Source organism: Hirundo rustica, chromosome 2 (genome assembly GCF_015227805.2).
Source record: "Hirundo rustica isolate bHirRus1 chromosome 2, bHirRus1.pri.v3, whole genome shotgun sequence".
NCBI lineage: Eukaryota > Metazoa > Chordata > Aves > Passeriformes > Hirundinidae > Hirundo > Hirundo rustica.
Window position 1 is genome coordinate 116516190 of NC_053451.1, and position 17014 is coordinate 116533203.

The following is a 17014-nucleotide window of genomic DNA, read 5'->3' on the forward strand; positions in this document are numbered from 1 at the left end:
GTGACAGCTTATTTATGAAATATTGTATCGTTTGGTACGGCTACAGCTGGCACCAAAATCCCCTAAACATATGTGATTGTTTGCAAACCTGTCCAGCGAAGGTGAAAACAATAATATGCTTTGCCTTTAACCTTTGGCACCAGAAAATGTTGGGTAAGAAGCGGAAAGTTTTGCGAGCTATGGGATTCCTTTTTTCAAATACTCGGCTTAAAATAGGCAGAGAAAGTTTTATTATAAGCACGCACGCAAGCGGTTTTCACTTCAGTGCCTGTTTTGAAAGTGAGAGATGTTCCTACAAGTGCCTGGGATCAGAGAATCGTGGGATTATAGAGAGGTTTGGGGAAGGAGAAAGAGAAGGAGACGGGATTTTGGAAGGGGACCTTGAACATCATCCAGTTCCAGGGTGAGACAGGGTCAGGGACACCTTCCACTGTCCCAGGCTGCTCCAAGCCCCAGTGTCCAACCTGGCCTTGGGCACTGCCAGGGATCCAGGGGCAGCCACAGCTGATCTGGGAATTCCATTCCAGCTCCTCCCCACCCTCACAGGGAACAATTCCTGATTCCCAATCTCCCATCCAGCCCTGCCCTCTGGCACTGGGAGCCATTCCCTGTGTCCTGTCCCTCCATTCCTTGGGAATTGTCTCTCTCCAGCTTTCCTGGGGCTCCTTCAGGCCCTGCAAGACCACCCTGAGCTCAGCCCAAAACTTCTCCTGGCCAGGCTGAACAATGCCAGCTCTGCCAGCCTTTCCTCCCAGCAGAGCTGCTCCATCCCTCTGCTCATCCTGCTGCCTCCTCTGGGCTCTCTCCAGCAGCTCCACGTCCTCCCTGTGTTGGGCCCAGGGCTGGGGCAGCACTAACCTGGTGGTTTTGGGATTGGGAATTTTCCAATCTGTCGTAGAATCCCAGAATGGTTTGGGTTGAAAGGGACTTTGAAAATCACCCAATTCCACCCCTGCCATGGCAGGGACACCTCCCACTGTCCCAGGCTGCTCCAAGCCCCAGTGTCCAACCTGGCCTTGGGCACTGCCAGGGATCCAGGGGCAGCCACAGCTGCTCTGGGAATTCCATCCCAGCCCCTCACCACCCTCCCAGGGAACAATTCCTTCCCAATTTCCCATCTAACCCTTCTCTGTCAGTTTCAGGCCATTCCCCTTGTCCTGTCACTGCATTTCCAGGGCTCCACCTCTGTGGTCACTTCAGAGTGGCTCCAGGGTTGAGCTGAAATGCAAATTGCTAAACCATAAACCAGCCATTTGCCCTTAGAAACACATTCAGGGACAATTTAAAGGGCAAACCAGCTTGGAAGGCTGAGGGACACTCCAGCCCAGAGCTGGGCAGGCACCCAAAGGTGCAGGGGAGCTCTGTGAGCTTTTCCCAATCCATCCATCTGCAGCACATCCCACCTGCCATCCCAGAGCTGTCACACAAGAACCTGACACCCAGAAAATCGGGATTGTTGGCCCTCCCACGTGGCTGCTCCAGTCACCTGCTGGCAGAGCAGATGGGATTTGTCTCCAGCTCCGGCCTGTGTGGAACCACCTGCCTGACAAAGCCAGGCCTGAGGGGGTTCGGCACCATCTGAGGCTAAAGCTGAGCCTCAGCCTGCAGCACCGTGCAGGAGATTCTCTTCTGGCTGAGACATTGCAAAAGGTGCAATTTTCCCATGGTCAGGCATCAAGTGAGTGACAGAGCTGGAAACAGAGCCCAGGAATCCCTGTCCTGGTTTTGAAAGGCAGCTGTCTGCCAGGGAAAGATGGAGCCTCCCTTGGAATGGAGAATGTAAACCCCCTTCCCTCCAAATTATTATAATTTTGCAATTAGGAGCTCTGAGGCAAAGATATGAGAAATAGGAATAACAGTTCTTTACTAAGAATATTTAAAAAAAAAAAAAAAAAGAAAAAGTAATAGTACAAAAAAACAAGCAATGAAGCAAACAAAGATCCTGGAAAACCCTGACAGAGTCAGGGATACGACCTGGCACCCTGGTGGTCAGGGTGTTGGAAGCAGTCCAAATAAATCCTCCTGGAGTAACAGATGTGGTTCTGTGGAGTAGAGATGGTGCTGCAGAAAGTCCAGTGGTGATGAAATGGGTCTGGTCTTCCTCTGGGAATCCAGTGGAAAAACCGGATCCCTTGTGTCCTTCATTCCCAGTTTTTATCAAGTTAGGAACAGTTGGCTCCTCCCCACTGGGTGGAGCATCTCCCAATGGGATGATTGAATGTGTCGTGTCATTGGTGGGCCCTGATGGCCCATTATCAGAAGATGTCCTCCTGGAGGTTGGAGGGGTGGTGAAAGAGATAAGAAACACTGCCCCACCTGGGTTTAATGGCTGGGCCGTTATCAGGAGGCATCCTCCTCCTTCCCCACCCAGTAAGGAGGATAACACATCTCCCAAAAAACAGCCTTCAACAGATGAAACAGAATACACATTTTTAGGTTACGTAATCCAATACAGTCCCAGAGAATCCCAGAACGGGTGAGACTGGGAGGGACCACAGGGGTCCAAGCCCAAGCAGGGCCATCCTCGAGCACAAAGGATCCTAATTTATAACCAACAGGGCCAGAAAGCCACCATGGGAGGGTGACAGTGCCTTCAGGGAAAGAGTCTTGCTGATGAGGTTCACTTTCTTGGTAAAATTTTAAAAGTTTAATAAAAAGACAATAGGAAACAGAAATAAAGCAGAAGGAATATAAAAAAATTACAGCCAGGTGCTTGGCATACTAAGCCAAGAGCACGGGTACTATCTTGGAAGGACCCTTTAAATACTTTCTCTGTTGCATCAGCCTGTTGCATATTTATAGACTATTACGCATTATTCAAACATTCCTTTGAGTTTAGATGTTCTTTTGCTTAGTTTTAACCTTTAACTCGTCTTCATGCCACCCTGTAGATTAAATCAATATATTTTATTTCTCCTTGTGGTTCTATCCAGTTGTTTTTACCCGCCTTGATAATGGAGAGTTAATAAATTCTTCCTTTGGGGTTCTGGTTTCTGTCACTGTTATCTTCATCCAGAGAGGATAATTGACAAATGTGAGGGATCAGCTAATTGCCTTTACCATTCTCTGAGTTAGTTACATGAATAAGAGAATTTTAACATCACATAGTCTCTACTTTAATATTGTGCTGTGGCCTAAGATATATATTTATCACACTACTCTTTCTAAGTTCTGTTAACAGCAAAATTAAAAACTCTATTCATACAGGAAAGTTATTCCAACATTTTACATATAGCACTCATTTTAACATTTGCAAAAAGCCAATAATGTAACGTGTATTTATAACACTGACAAAGAGCGGGATTTCACTGTTCAGTGTAAGAGTTTGATTTCTAAATGAAGAGACTCTCTGAGAAACTGTGACTTAAGACTCCCTCAACGTTTGCACGTCCCCTGTCTCCACGTCCCCGGCAGTTCAGCACATCACCAGAGCTCTGCTGATTTTAGTGACTGGTTGCCAGAAAATGGTACAACCAGGAGAAAGCGGGGAGCTGGCTGTGCTGAGTAAGCTGCCACCATTCGCTCACTGAGTCACAAGCATAGAAGGTGCACAAGTTCAGGCTGTCTCCCTCCATCTTCCGAGCCAGTGGTTTGTTTTCTAATATTATTTGGATACCTCAAGTCTCAGCAGTAAGTCAGAAGTGGAAAACAGTCAGCATTTTCAGGGTGCAAAAGCCCAAAGCCAAGTAGGGAACAAAATGTCTTTGGCTGAAATAAAGGTGATGCTGCGAACTCCGGCAGCCGGAAATCAGAGTTGGAAGAACTTAGAGCTGGGTTTGAACCTAAAAAGTTTCAACGAGAATCAAAGATGTAACTACTTATATAAACAGGAGGTGGGGATTTTATATATCTGTATATCAGTATGCAAGTACATACTGCAATTAACTTTTGTATATTAACGTTTAATAACTTGTGCTATTGATGTACATAAACCATATTTTAATACAGTACCATATTTTCACGGCAGCCCTATATTAAGCAGTTCCTCCTTTCTGTACCAGGAATAAAGCACAGATGAACTTCTGAACCCATTTTGCTGCTGTTAGGTTAGAGAGGAAAAAAAACACCTTATCAAGATCCAGCGGCCTGACAAGTTTCCCCCATCAACAATCAAGAGCATTTCAGAGATGATAAAATACTTCATAAATCTTCCCAAGGAACTGATAAAAAAAAATGAGCAAGGTCATAAATCCTTAACGTTTAACTCATCTCAACCCCACTGAAGAAACACTTTGTCAAAGGGAGTTAAATATAGCCAACCAGTAAAAGGAATCGATATAAACCATAAAAGAGACGACCATGGAGGGGTGAGGGGAAATTCTGACAGTTCACAAAAAAGGAGACAGAAAAAAGCAGGAGCTGCAAAGTTCCGCTGAGCTCCCCAGGCCAGGAGAAGGTCTCTGTTAACAGGTTTTTATCCCCAGCTAATTAGGAGAGTTAATAGGTTTCTAGCAATGAATGTGGGTTGAAGATCCCCATAAATTGACAATCAGTCTCTTTATTTCCCCCTGCTGAGTGCAAACGGAGTGGTCTGGTGTGACACAAACCACACTGGGAGTTAAATCACGGAGCTGGATCCAAACATTCCCTCATTAGCAGCGGCCATTAACCCTCAGCCAGGGGTCTCTGAGGGCAGGCCTGGGGATTTATAACCTCACCAATTTACACCCAGCTCCCCTCAGAGCCAGGGCTGCACAGGGGCCGCTGATCGAAGGTGGTTCCTGCTCCACCACAGAGCCTTTTGCAAAGTCAAGACCAATTAAAGCTCGACTGGAGCCGCAGGGTTGGCCTGTCCACAGACCGAGCTGGGCTTTTGAGCCAGCTGTGAGATAAACTAAAGCTGCCTCAACGTGTCCAAATCCTGGTTTTCAGCAGGAAATTAGGGGGGTTGACTTTTGCCTCTGCTCCTGTCCCTGTTCCCTGGGAGCACAGCCCGACCCCCCCGGCTGTCCCCTCCTGTCAGGGGCTTGTGCAGAGCCACAAGGTTCCCCCTGGGCCTCCTTTTCTCCAGGCTCAGCCCTTTCCCAGCTCCCTCAGCCCCTCCTGGGGCTCCAGCCCCTTCCCCAGCTCCCTTCCCTGCCCTGGACACGCTCCAGCCCCTTCAGGGCTCTCCTGCACTGGGAATTTGAGGTGTCTCAGCTCCTCACAGGTGTCAGGGGGACAAGGAGAAGTGCTCCTGTCTGAGGTACTTTACCACCAGCTGTGCTGCAGTCACCTGTGTCTGCCCTGAAGGAGCACAGGGTTTTATTTTGGATGAACCTTTCTGTTTTGCACTATTTTTTCTTGCAGGTATGTGGATCAATGAATGTACTTATGGAGCGTGAGGATGGCAAAGTGGAGGGAGTTCAGCAAAGAACAACCAGGACTGGAGGCTCTGGATGCTGATGTGGACACAGCCCTGGAGCACAGAGGGACAATCCCTGCCCTGCTCCTGCTGGACACACAATTCCTCATCCAGCCCAGGTGCCAGGGGCCTCTTGCCCACCTGGGCACCCCTGGGCTCGTGTCCAGCCCCTGTCACCAGCACCCCCAGGGCTTTTCCAGCTTTTCCAGACCCTCTGCCCAGCCTGGAGCTCCACGGGGCTGTTGTGACCCAAGGGCAGGACTCAACACTCGACCTTGTTGACCCTCACACCTTTGGCCTCATCCCATGAATCCAGCTTGTCCAGACCCCTCAGAGACTCAGGACAGGCTGCTGAGACAGAAAAGTGAAAAATTCCCTCTCAAAACCATCAGTAATCTCAAAGGACCTGATTCAAACCTATTAAGTAAATGAGACTCTTTCTATTAACTTTCTATTTCTATTCAACTGGCTTTCCATTTGATCCCACGCACCAAGAGGGAAATTGTCTTTCTTTTAAAAAAACAGTTTGAATTAAAAAGCATTTCCAGTGAAAGGGCCTTCATACTCTCATATTTCAGGAGTTTTACTGCTGCAATTCAAGCAGAAATCCTGACAGTTTGGTTCAGTGCAGTGCATTTCCCCCTTGCTAAATTCTTTAAACATTTTGAGGGGCAGAGGGGAGTGCAGAAGTGGTAGCTGCTGCTTTGCTTGAAAACAAATTGTTTGCTTTTCAGCACTTGGGCTGCAGTAGCAGGGAAGTAATTTAGACCCTGTCAAATCAGGAAGAATCCACCAAATTATTGGCAGCTTAAACTGCAGAGTGCTGGAGAAGCCCAGACTGCTTCAGGCCACTGGGCAGCATTTGGAAAGGTTATCAGAGGATTGTTAACTTAGAACTCTCCTGGGAATTTTTTGGGGTGGGTTTTGTTGTTGTTGTTGTTTTCTGTGGGGTTTTTTTGTTTTGTTTTGTTTGTTTTTGTTGGCTTTGTGGGGGGTTTTTGTGGTTTGTGGGGTTTTTTTGTTGTTGGTTTTTTGTTGTTGTTGTTTGGTTTTTTGCTTGTTTTTGGTTTTTTGGGGGTGGAGGTTTTTTTGTCTTTGGTTGGTTGTTTTTGGGGGGCGTTGTTCATATATGCATTTTATTTTTTTTTTTAATAAGACCTTACAGGCTTCCCTCTGGAGGGTGAAGGTGCTGGGAAAAACAAAGCCAGGAAGACTCAGGGCTCAACACTAGAGTGAGAAAACAGCCAGCAGAGGGGCAGGAGGGAAGATAAGGGGCAAAAGCAGTCAGAAATGGATTTTTTAGGTTGGAAAAGAGCTCAAAGACCATTGAGTCCCAGCTGTGCCCAATGCCCACCTTGTCCCCAGCCCAGAGCATTGAGTGCCACCTCCAGGCCTTCCCTGGGCACCTCCAGGGATGGGCGCTACAAACCTCCCTGGGCAGCTTTTTCCAATGCTTAACAACCCTTTCTATGAAGAAATTCCTCCTGACGTCCAACCTGAACCTCCCCTGGCACAGCTTGAGGCCTTTCCCTCTCTTCCTATCCCTCCTTATTCTCTGGAAGAGGAATCCAATCCCCCACCTCACTACAACCTCCTGTCAGGCAGAGTGAAAAGCCCTTGAGCCTCCTTTTCTCCAGGCTCCAGCTCCCCCAGCCTCTCCTCACAGGAATTCTTCTCTAGACCCTTCCCCAGCACCACTGCCCTTCTCTGGACACACTCAAGTCCCTTTTCCTGTGCTTCTTCCCAGGCAGGAGAATGGAATTCTACACCAGGAACAGGCAGACCAAGCTGCAGCTCACTCACCGAGGCCACCAAACAACAGATGGTGCCAACTTTTGGTAGCAACCAACGTGGACTGGCTTTGACCCAGTGAATTAGCAGCAAAAAAATATTTCCAGCTTGTTTTCTAATTCCTTCCAACCAATTGTTTCTCCCATGGAAACATAATCTATTATGTATTACCTTGCACTAAGTCCTGGAGAGGCACTTGATTAAGCAAAAAAAACCAAAGCAACACCAACCTTCTCATTGCTGTGCGATATGGAATAGAACTTGGCTGCCTCCTGTTTTCACCTCACACTGAGAGGTCAATCTCATGCTGCCTACCACTGATCCTGCAGAATTTCCACACCCACTTTTTCCTCGTTTACTTCTTTTGACTCAGCCCATGCCAGATTTAACGCCAGAGGACCCGTTGAAAGCGCCCTCTCCACGGTGAGGAGTTTGTTTCACCCTCTGCCTGTGTTTTTGCTTTGTCATAGCGTCGATCTGCCCACAAAACCAGGGCAGCTCCGTGGCTGGCTTAGATGAGGCAGCAGGGGATCCGTGCCTTGGCCTGTCCCTGCTGCTGGTCAGCCGAGCTGTGCCTGTGTCCCCGCCCAGGTGAGCACTTGCTCCACGTGTGGCTGTAGTTCTGACCCTACAGATCCTGGCAGGATGCTTTGACCTGGGCGCTCTGCTCTGGAATGTGGTGTCCTCGGTTACAGTGTAAGATGTACCCGATGTATTCTATCTCCATCTGCATGAGCTGTTGAAGCCAGGTTGGGCAGTGTTTCTCTTGCCCCCTCCCTCCAGACTATCCTCTGTTAATGGCCCATCGATGCCCTGCTTCATGGCTCACAGATAACTCCCTCCAGGAGCTATCTCTGTTTAATGGGCAATCAAGGACCCATTACAAAACTGATAAAATTATATCAGCCCATTGTGAGATACTCCGCCCAGGGGGAGGAGCCAGGCATTCCCACCTGGATAGAATCTGGGATTTGGGACAGCACAGGCAGCCTTACCCACTGGATTCCCAGAGGACAGGAGCTACCAGACCTTTCTGCAAGAACACTGCTTCAACAAGAGCACTTCATCTGGACTGCTACCACTATGGTGTCAAGTTGTATTCTGACTCTGTCAGTGATCTTTTGTACTACTGCATGCGTTTTATTTTATTTTATTTTACGTTTTTTTTCTCTCCTATTAAATTGGTTTTTTCTGACTTGGAGTCTCTTGCTAGTTTTGCCTTCAAGCCAGTGCATGCGGTCAAGCAACTCAAAATGTCCTGTTTTCAAATGCATCAGGGTGGGGTCGAGAGGTGGCCTTGTGTTGTTTTGGTTTTGAATTACGGTAAAATTCGACCTGGCAATTAAACCCCAGATGAACATCCTGTTAATGAGGCAAAAATTTTGCAAAGATTTGGCAGATGAGCTGCTACACCCACCTGGAGGCCTCTGGCTGGCACTCAGACACTATGGAAGCCCAGTCTGCTTCCCTTCTGGAAGGTTCTGCTAACGTGTTCCTTCTTGGAATCTGGAGCTCTCTCCCATGGGACTTTGGGGATGCCCACCAGGGATAGTCCCGGAGGTTAAGAGAGAGAAATGCCATGATTGTCACTAGAGGACACGAAAAGAATTATACTCACACAGTTAAATCATCAGGGCAAAAAGAAGGGGAGTTTATTTCCTTACCTTGCTTATATAGATTCTGGACAGTGACCAGGGATTGGAGAATGAGGTTGCCACCTCTCCGACCCCACTGGTCAAACTAGAAATCCAGCAATTGTCCCTCCTCAGAGAGGAATGCGAAAACGATCACTTTGTTCATGTTACAATACAGGAGAAAATTCCACTACAAAAATGAAAACTCAAAAGGCTAAAAAAGAATAGGACAACAATTGTTGTTATGGGTGAGTCACATCAATCTCTACTTAACAATAGTTTTTATTTTCCCAGCTTTAATAGAACTGTTTTAATGTAGTTGTAGCTTTTGTACTTACTCTGTAATAAATTATTCTGATGGAGCCCTTTTCATCTAATCATTTGTCACAATAAAGAACTCATTTTTATATAACGTATCTGCTTTGCCATCATTAAAACCTGCAGGACAAAGTTGTAAAATTTCAACTGTTGACAAACTCTGGGACTGGGTCCAGCCCCTCCAGGCTCCTCTCTGAGAAGTTTAGAAAGCACTTTCAACACTCGTGACTCAGTGGCTGGGATTCTTTAATAAACTTTTCCTGAAGCTCCCACTCCACCCGCGTCACTAAACCAACCACTTCCACCAGGAGACGTGCACAAATCTCTCAGGTTTGGAGAGCTTTGGGATCTGTGGTTATTCAGGTTTCTATTTAGGAGCCTGCGGTGTAATTAAAAAAAAAAAAAAAAAAAAAAAAAAGTGTGCTCAGGGAAAGAGAGTCACTTTTCCCTGTTATTGCTGTGACAGAAATTAAATTATAAACCCTTATCACTGCTTAGGAGTGGGAAGTGCTGGAGGGTAGAAATCTCCTGGATGAAGTCTTAACCCTCTGGAATCAAAGGCAAAACTACTGCTGACATTTGTAAAACCACGATCTCACTCTGTGTATTCTCGTGCATTTGAGTGGTTTGCATTTTCCCAGGGAGCCAGGATTATTTATTAACTGAGTGCCCACAGCATCATCAAAACTCATGGAAATGTTTCCCCATCCTTCCTTCCTCTGAAAATGCCTGTGCATTTAAGCCAAATAGGAATTTCCCAAACCCAGTGATGTGGTTCTGTTTAGACAGAATTTATTTGTGAGATAGAGAGCCTGAGTGATTACATGCCTTTTTGTTATTTTCTGAGGTTCATGTTCATTTGTGAAAATGAAAGTGGGAGTGTGTTGCACCGTGTTTTATTAAATCCCATTAGTTCCTGAATTACAAGCGGCCTTCTCTGTTGGAAGTAAATCTCACAGCATTGGCTACTGAGTTTTGGCTGTAGAAGCAGTACGAAAGCAAACTGGCTGTGAATGCTTTATTTTTATGCAGCATTTATTATTTTGGATTTATAATTTCTGCCTTCCCCAGAAGCAGGATGTACACAGCTTTCTGTTGTTTCTCAAGCAAAAATAAAAATGTAAATTTTGTGCTGTGATCGTTTTTAACTCATCCATTTGCTTGTTCTGACATCTCCATGGAACTGGATCTGTGAATTTGATGAAATTCAGCTGTCTGGCTTTTTTTTTTTTTTTTTTGCCTGAGCACTTTCTGGCAAAGGCAAATCTTCCAGTGAAGCTAATGACTACAGATCCTTTGGCATACATGGAACAGAACAAGCAACTCCACTGGAGATCTCTTACAGGCAACCAAAATTCTGGTTTTCTTCACATCTGTGAAGTTTCACATTAAGATGTAGCTGGGCACAAAACAATTAAAGAGAATTGATTTTTGTGGGTTTTTTTAAGCACAAGCTCTGAATTTTGATCTCCCCATTTCTCTGTCATTTATATCTGAATAAATGAATATATTTCATTCTCTCCAGAATCCTTTTCCAGTTTGGCTTTAGCTCTCCCCAGAGTGCCATCCCTTCATTGACTTTTGTCACTTTTCTCATTGGTGAGGGTCGGGCTGTGCTCCCAGGGAACAGGGACAGGAGCAGAGGGAACGGCCTCAGCCTGGGCCAGGGGAGGCTCAGCTTGGACAGCAGCAGGAATTTCCCCAGGGAAATTTCTCCCCAGACCTTGGCAGAGAGGTTGTAGAGTCACCACCCTGTCCTACCTCCCTTGAACCTAGGGCAGGAGCCAAAAAAAGTCAGGGTAGGTGTTTCTTACCCGCCCAAATTCAACAGAATAAAACTTCCTTTAGTCCTTTTTTTTTATTTTTATTTTCCTTTTTACCTCAGAGGACACCAATATATCCATTACAGTCTACAAGACCTTTTCACTGAATTGCCAGCAGCCTCTTCAGTTTATTTCCTGCCCTCAGATTTCCTTTTCTTCATGGAGATCTTTAACTCCTTTAATACAGTATCAGATTACCTTGTGTTCCTTGGAGCAGTCACCTGCAGTGACCCAAAGCTGTCAGGCTGAGGTTTCACATATTTATAAGTACCTGAAGCCCCTTGAACACCACAAAAGGCACAGAAGAGGCAGAGGCAACATCAGATATTTCCATTTAGGGCAAGGGGCTCCTTCCTTGCTATACTGAATCAGCCTGAAGTGCACCATGTCTCAAAATATTATTATTTTGTAGGAGCATAAGGCTTTCAAACCAGTTATTATAACTCTTTGGAGCCTTACCAAAGACACCAACCCCCAGATAAATTTGGAATAAACAGTGGTAGGGAGAAAAGTAGCTGCTGCAAAGCCTAATTAAGTATTTTGATTAGTTCGTACTTGCTGCATTTTGGCTGCTGTTTATAATTAATTTTATTATCTAATATCTGTCAGTGCCGGGGTTTTTTTTTTTAACTACTTCTTTGTTTACTTAATTGAGCCATTTATAATCATCACTTTGGAGGAGCGAGTTCTCCTGTTTGCTTTTATGACTGATGGCGTTCACTAAGCCTTTTTGCCCTTTCTGCTCCCATACCCTTCACAGCGCCGCCAGCAGCGACCCCGAGCAAGAATCCAGATTTCCAGGCACAATAGAAGGTGGCTGAGCATCATTTCTTACCCACAGCCAAACACAAACCTTCCTTTCAGGCAGCTTTTCCTGCAAGGTACAACCCATTCCACTCAATTTGAGTCGCTAAGAGTGAATTATTGACGCTGCGGAGGAATTAATGGAATGTCTCGTGGGCACAGCCAGTCAGTCCTGCCATGGAACAGCTGCAGAATTGGAGCCAGGAGCACAAAATCCCACTGATTTTACAGCAGGAAGGAGTTCACATCTCCTGGGAGGAAAGGCTGGCAGAGCTGGCATTGTTCAGCCTGGCCAGGAGAAGCTTTGGGCTGAGCTCAGGGTGGCCTTGCAGGGCCTGAAGGAGCCCCAGGAAAGCTGGAGAGAGACAATTCCCAAGGGCTGCAGGGACAGGACACAGGGAATGGCTTCCCAGTGCCAGAGGCCAGGGCTGGATGGGAGATTGGGAATCAGGAATTGTTCCCTGGCAGGGTGGGCAGACCCTGGAAAAGAATTCCCAGAGCTATTACCGTGATCCGCAAAGCAGTCACACGGAGAGAGAGGTTTTCCAGGGCAGAGGTTCCAACTCAAAGCTGAGACAGGGTGGAGAGAGAGCCTCCTTGTTTATTTCTTACTTTTTATACATTTGTGGGTCTGGACAAAGATTGGCTTTTTGGGGTTTCCACCCTTCAGCCTCAGTGGCCAGACCAGTTGTCAGTTACAATTGTTTTCACATTAAAAATATGCAAACAAAGGACAGAGAATGAAAAACAAAGGATTTGTTTATGTTACATATGTGGGAAAAAGATAGAACTGCTTCTAATATTGCACCATAGCTAAACATCTGACTCCATTTTATGAAAATTCAAAAGGCTTTAAAAAACTCAGAAAAAACAGGGTAACGCAGAGCAGCTGTAGCTGCCCCCGGATCCCTGGCAGTGCCCAAGGCCAGGCTGGATTTTTTTCTTGGAGCAGCCTGGGACAGTGGAAGGTGTCTCTGTCCCATCCTGGAACTTGATGTTCTTTAACCCAATCTGTGATCCTCTGATTTTCAATACTTGCTTTCCATTTCCAATACTTTCCTTTGGATTTGGAGCAATGAGATTCCTCACGTTTTTTTTTAGCTTTTGCCTCTGCAGTTACTTTTCTGCTTTCTCCAGTTTAAACAATAACTCAGCTAACAGAGGAGGAGGCACGTGGCCAAAACCGTTTTATATTTCTGAGTGGCTCTGAAATGTGTCCATTACCCAAACTGAGGTAACAGGAAGATTGGGAATATCCCAATGCATGACCTTGAAAACAGGAGTCAAGCAATAGGGATGGGTGGAGTGGAGCTTAATAGGACAAAGTGCAGAGTCAGGAATTAAACAGAAACTCCTGCCCTCAGTTATGAACATGATTGGACTGACAAGGGAAGAGAAGGAATTGACTTCATGTCCCTCAGTCAGAGGAGAACAGAGCCATGAGTGCAATGCAACTGTAAAGAAGTAAATGTGATCCTACATCTCATCGGCTGGGAATGTTCCTGTAGGGGAAGGGGAATATTGTTTCTGTTGGACGTGACACTGATGAGCCCTTTGCAGGGATACTGTCATAATCCTGGTCCCTTCTGCACCAGGCAGATGAATTTGAACTGATATTGAGCAGAGGAAGACCAGCAGGATCATGTGGAGAGCCGGTGGCACAAGGGAAAAATAGCAAGGATTGGTCCAGTTGAACTCTAGCAAAATGAAGGTGGAGTGGGGATGAAGTTGTTCACTAAAAATATATCGGATCAGATGAAGGAGAGGGAGAAGAGGAGGTAATCGTGGTTTTAAATTAGTGGGAAAATCACCACGGGTTAAAAAAAAATCAAATAAATAAGCAAAGTGCTGTGTCAAAGGGAATTTCTGAACATCAGAGAAGCAAGTAATTATTTGGGAGTTGTAGCAGGAAGTAAAAAAAAATAAAAAAAAATAAAAACAAACAAATCCACAACACCCAAACAACAAGGAAAAAAACAAAACAAAACAAAACAAAAAAACCCACATTGGGTTTATGGTAAGCAGAAATCACCGGTATTTCTGGAAGGAAGGAACTGCACAGCCCAGTGCAGACATGATCCCATCACCCTGCACATTGTTTCTGTATTCCTAATCCAGAACAGCACAGCAGAGCTGAGAGGTTTTATGGATGAATTTTCAGGAAATGGGAGGCTGAAATAGAAACAGGAGGAAGAGAAAACAGAGAGGAAAGAGCAGATGCAGTGACAGAGGAGCAGTGACAGGGTCTTTGGGAGTTTGATTGGCTCTCCAGAGGTCCCTTCCAACCCCAAGAATTCTGTGATTCTGTAACTTCTTTATCATGTATAAAATTAAGACCACAAATTCAGTGTTTTACCTGTCCCACATAATGAAAATTTACCTGTTGAAAATTAAATTTCAGAATTGGTGAAGAGATTGCAGCCAAAGAAGAGGGCTGGGAGGAGCCACTTGGGATTTAAAGAGTCGAAATGATTACTCACAAGAGGAGTAGAAGGGGATTAAAGTAAACAGGCCTTAATTGATTAAATTGGATGTGAGGAAACAGAAAAGCTCCACATGACTGGTACCTGCCCTGCAGGTGGCAAAGGAAGAGGAATACTGAGAAAACACAAAAGCTCCATTCTCAGGGGAGATTTTTTGCGCAGCAAATGGGATACTGGGAGAAAGATGGGGAGATTTTGCTCCTACGTGTGCAGCAAAGTTCCAGGCTTGCCACTGAGTCTCTGCTTGCAGAACAGCTTTACATAAGCAGCTTTTTATAATGTTCCATGAAGATCAATAGCTTTAGGTTGACTTATTTGTTTTGTTTTGTTCCCCTGTTACCAAAGTACTCGATTGCAGGCTGGGAAAGTTGTTTCGTTGTGTCAGATTCTATCCAAAAATATCAGGAAAGGTAGACTTCACCTTGCAAAATACTGGAGAGAGGGAAAGGGCAAAGGGGAGAAGGTTATTGCCAACCTCTCCATAATAAATTTTGGCAGCTGTGACACCTAACTCCGTATTTATAGCCATTCCCTAGCCTGACATCCAGAAATGGGAAGGTTAGCAAGTGAAAGAGGAGCTTTTGCGGAGGAAAGCAATCTTAAATATCAGGCAGCTTTCCAAAACAGCTGGGCCAGGTTTACCAGATTGCACCATGGAAATGTTAGACACCAAAAAAATCAGGCCTTGAAGTGCAAATAAGGGGGGTAAAAAAAATGGGGGTGGTAGGCTGGGAAAGAGAATTCCCTCTGGTATTCTTCCTGCCAGAAAGCAAAACCAGACAGCTTCCACCCACTGGTCTCTCCTTATCTTCCCTCCAGTTCCTAATGGCTGGCTCTGCAAAATTCCCCCAGCTCCAGCACCCCCAAGGATTTCAAATTCCCCTCAGATTAGCAAGTGTTGACCCTTAGACAATATTGTCAGCTTGTGTGAACCAAAACTGTTTCAGCTGATCTCCAAGCAGACATTTCCAGCCACATCTTCCCTTGCTGCTGTGCAGGAAAATAATTTAAAAAAAGTAAAAAGCTTTCAGTGTTGCCATATGGGCTGAGGCAATATCTAGACTTACACTTTTTAGGCCAGGCAGGGAAAGTGTAATAACAAGGGGAGGAGCAAAGGAGGCTCTAGGCAAGGCTTCTCCCAGGCTGCCAGATGATTTGTTCCCTTTGCAGATCAAAACACCCCCGGGCCTGATCACAGAACCACAGAATCCTTTAGGTTGGAAAAGACCTCCAACATCAGGTCCAGCTTTTCGTTTTCGTGAGGTTTTGGCTCATGGTGGCACCTAAGGAGCCACAGGTCAGCCCCAGGACTGGCAAAGTGCACATTTTTAATCACAAAAACAGCTGATTTTTTGATGTGCTCATGAGTTGTTTTGATATCTCCAGGTAAATGCTGTAATTTTGAGGGTGACGGGAAATTCTTGGCTTGCAGATAAACAGGGTTCCTTTGAGACAGGATAAAAACTCAGCCTCTCTAAAATAATTAAAGCTGAGAGTTTATGTATCGAGCACTATTCTGTGGCCAGAATTCTTCTGCAGACACATTTTGGATTTCACTACTTTTCAACTAGTTGTAGTAGTATTTACTAGTTGTAGTAGTAACTCCTACATTTTAACCACTTTTTAACTACTTATGCCTTTCTCTGGAAAAAAAGGAGGAATGTGCGCCATGGGAAGTCAGCATTTCAGAACTTGAAGTGAGGAACCAATGCCTTTGGCTCAATTCCATCAGAGCCCAAATGCTTGGATTCATTTTCCCGGGGAGGTTTGGAGTGCCCATCCCTGGAGGGGTCCCAGGAAAGCCTGGAGGTGGCACTTGGTGCTCTGGGCTGGGGACAAGGTGGGGATGGGTCACAGCTTGGATTTGATGACTTTGGAGCTCTTTTCCAACCTCAGTGATCCTGAATTAAATCACATTGGCATGAATCTGTACAAAGTGCAGGATAAGGTCGTGGGAACCTGCATTCCCATTTTGTCCTGGGAGCTGTGGGTTCACTGAAATACCGGTGGCAAATATCCCCCAAAAATCCCTCCTAGAGATGCGGTGGTGAGAGATTTCTCTGTTGTTTTGGCACAATGGAAACTGGAGGGGGATAAGGATGTGCCAGAGCCTGGTTTGGGCAGTTTGTCCCCATAAAATCTCTCTGCACAACCCTCAGAGAATTAACAGGAGGTGAGGGAGAGCAAAACCCTCCAGAGCTCAAGTCAGAAATGAAGTTTATTTCAGGAGCACTCCTCACTGAGGGATCCTCTCCTCAATGGCCCCAAGTAGAGCAGACACCAAATGTAAAACCCAAAGTTAAGCATTGAAAGTAGGACGTGCCCATCCCCTCCCACCAACCCATTCCTCAGCTTTTCCCATTGTCTAACCATCCAAAACCAATTCCAAAATCCTCCAGCTGATCCGAACTTTGCTTCCTGACGTGAACCATTCCCTCAAGCACGGCACAGGTCTGGGCAATTCAAGGTGTTTGTGGGACTGTGTGCCCAAAGGGAGCTGGGAGGGAGCGGAGTCAAAGCCCATTAACTGGAATCAGCCTGGACGAGCAGATTTAGGCACTGCCAGTTCAAGTTCTGCCTTGGCCTTCGACTGGAATGGAAAGGGAAAGGAAACCTCAGCAGCTCTCCAGTCAGGCGTTTGCCTGGGACCTTCAGAAAGCAGCAGGGATCTTTTCAGCGTGTCTTGGCACGAGCACTAATTCCCTCCGAGAGGCTCTGCAGGGAGATTCGTGGAGCTGACACCGAGTGAGCTGCAACTGAGACAAACAGGTCACAGGGGGGCAGTGGGCTGAGTATAAAATAATTATTTGTGCACCT

General features: G+C 45.9%; 1 long non-coding RNA gene across 1 annotated transcript; it reads right to left on the reverse strand.

The window, feature by feature from the left end:
* Positions 1–2710: 2710 nt before the first annotated feature.
* LOC120749249 (uncharacterized) lies at positions 2711–4399 on the reverse strand. Its single transcript, XR_005699592.1, has 3 exons — positions 4299–4399; positions 3952–4039; positions 2711–3782 (listed from the first exon to the last, which is right to left on the reverse strand). It is a non-coding gene; the product is annotated as an uncharacterized LOC120749249 (long non-coding RNA).
* Between the last annotated feature and the right edge of the window lie 12615 nt (positions 4400–17014).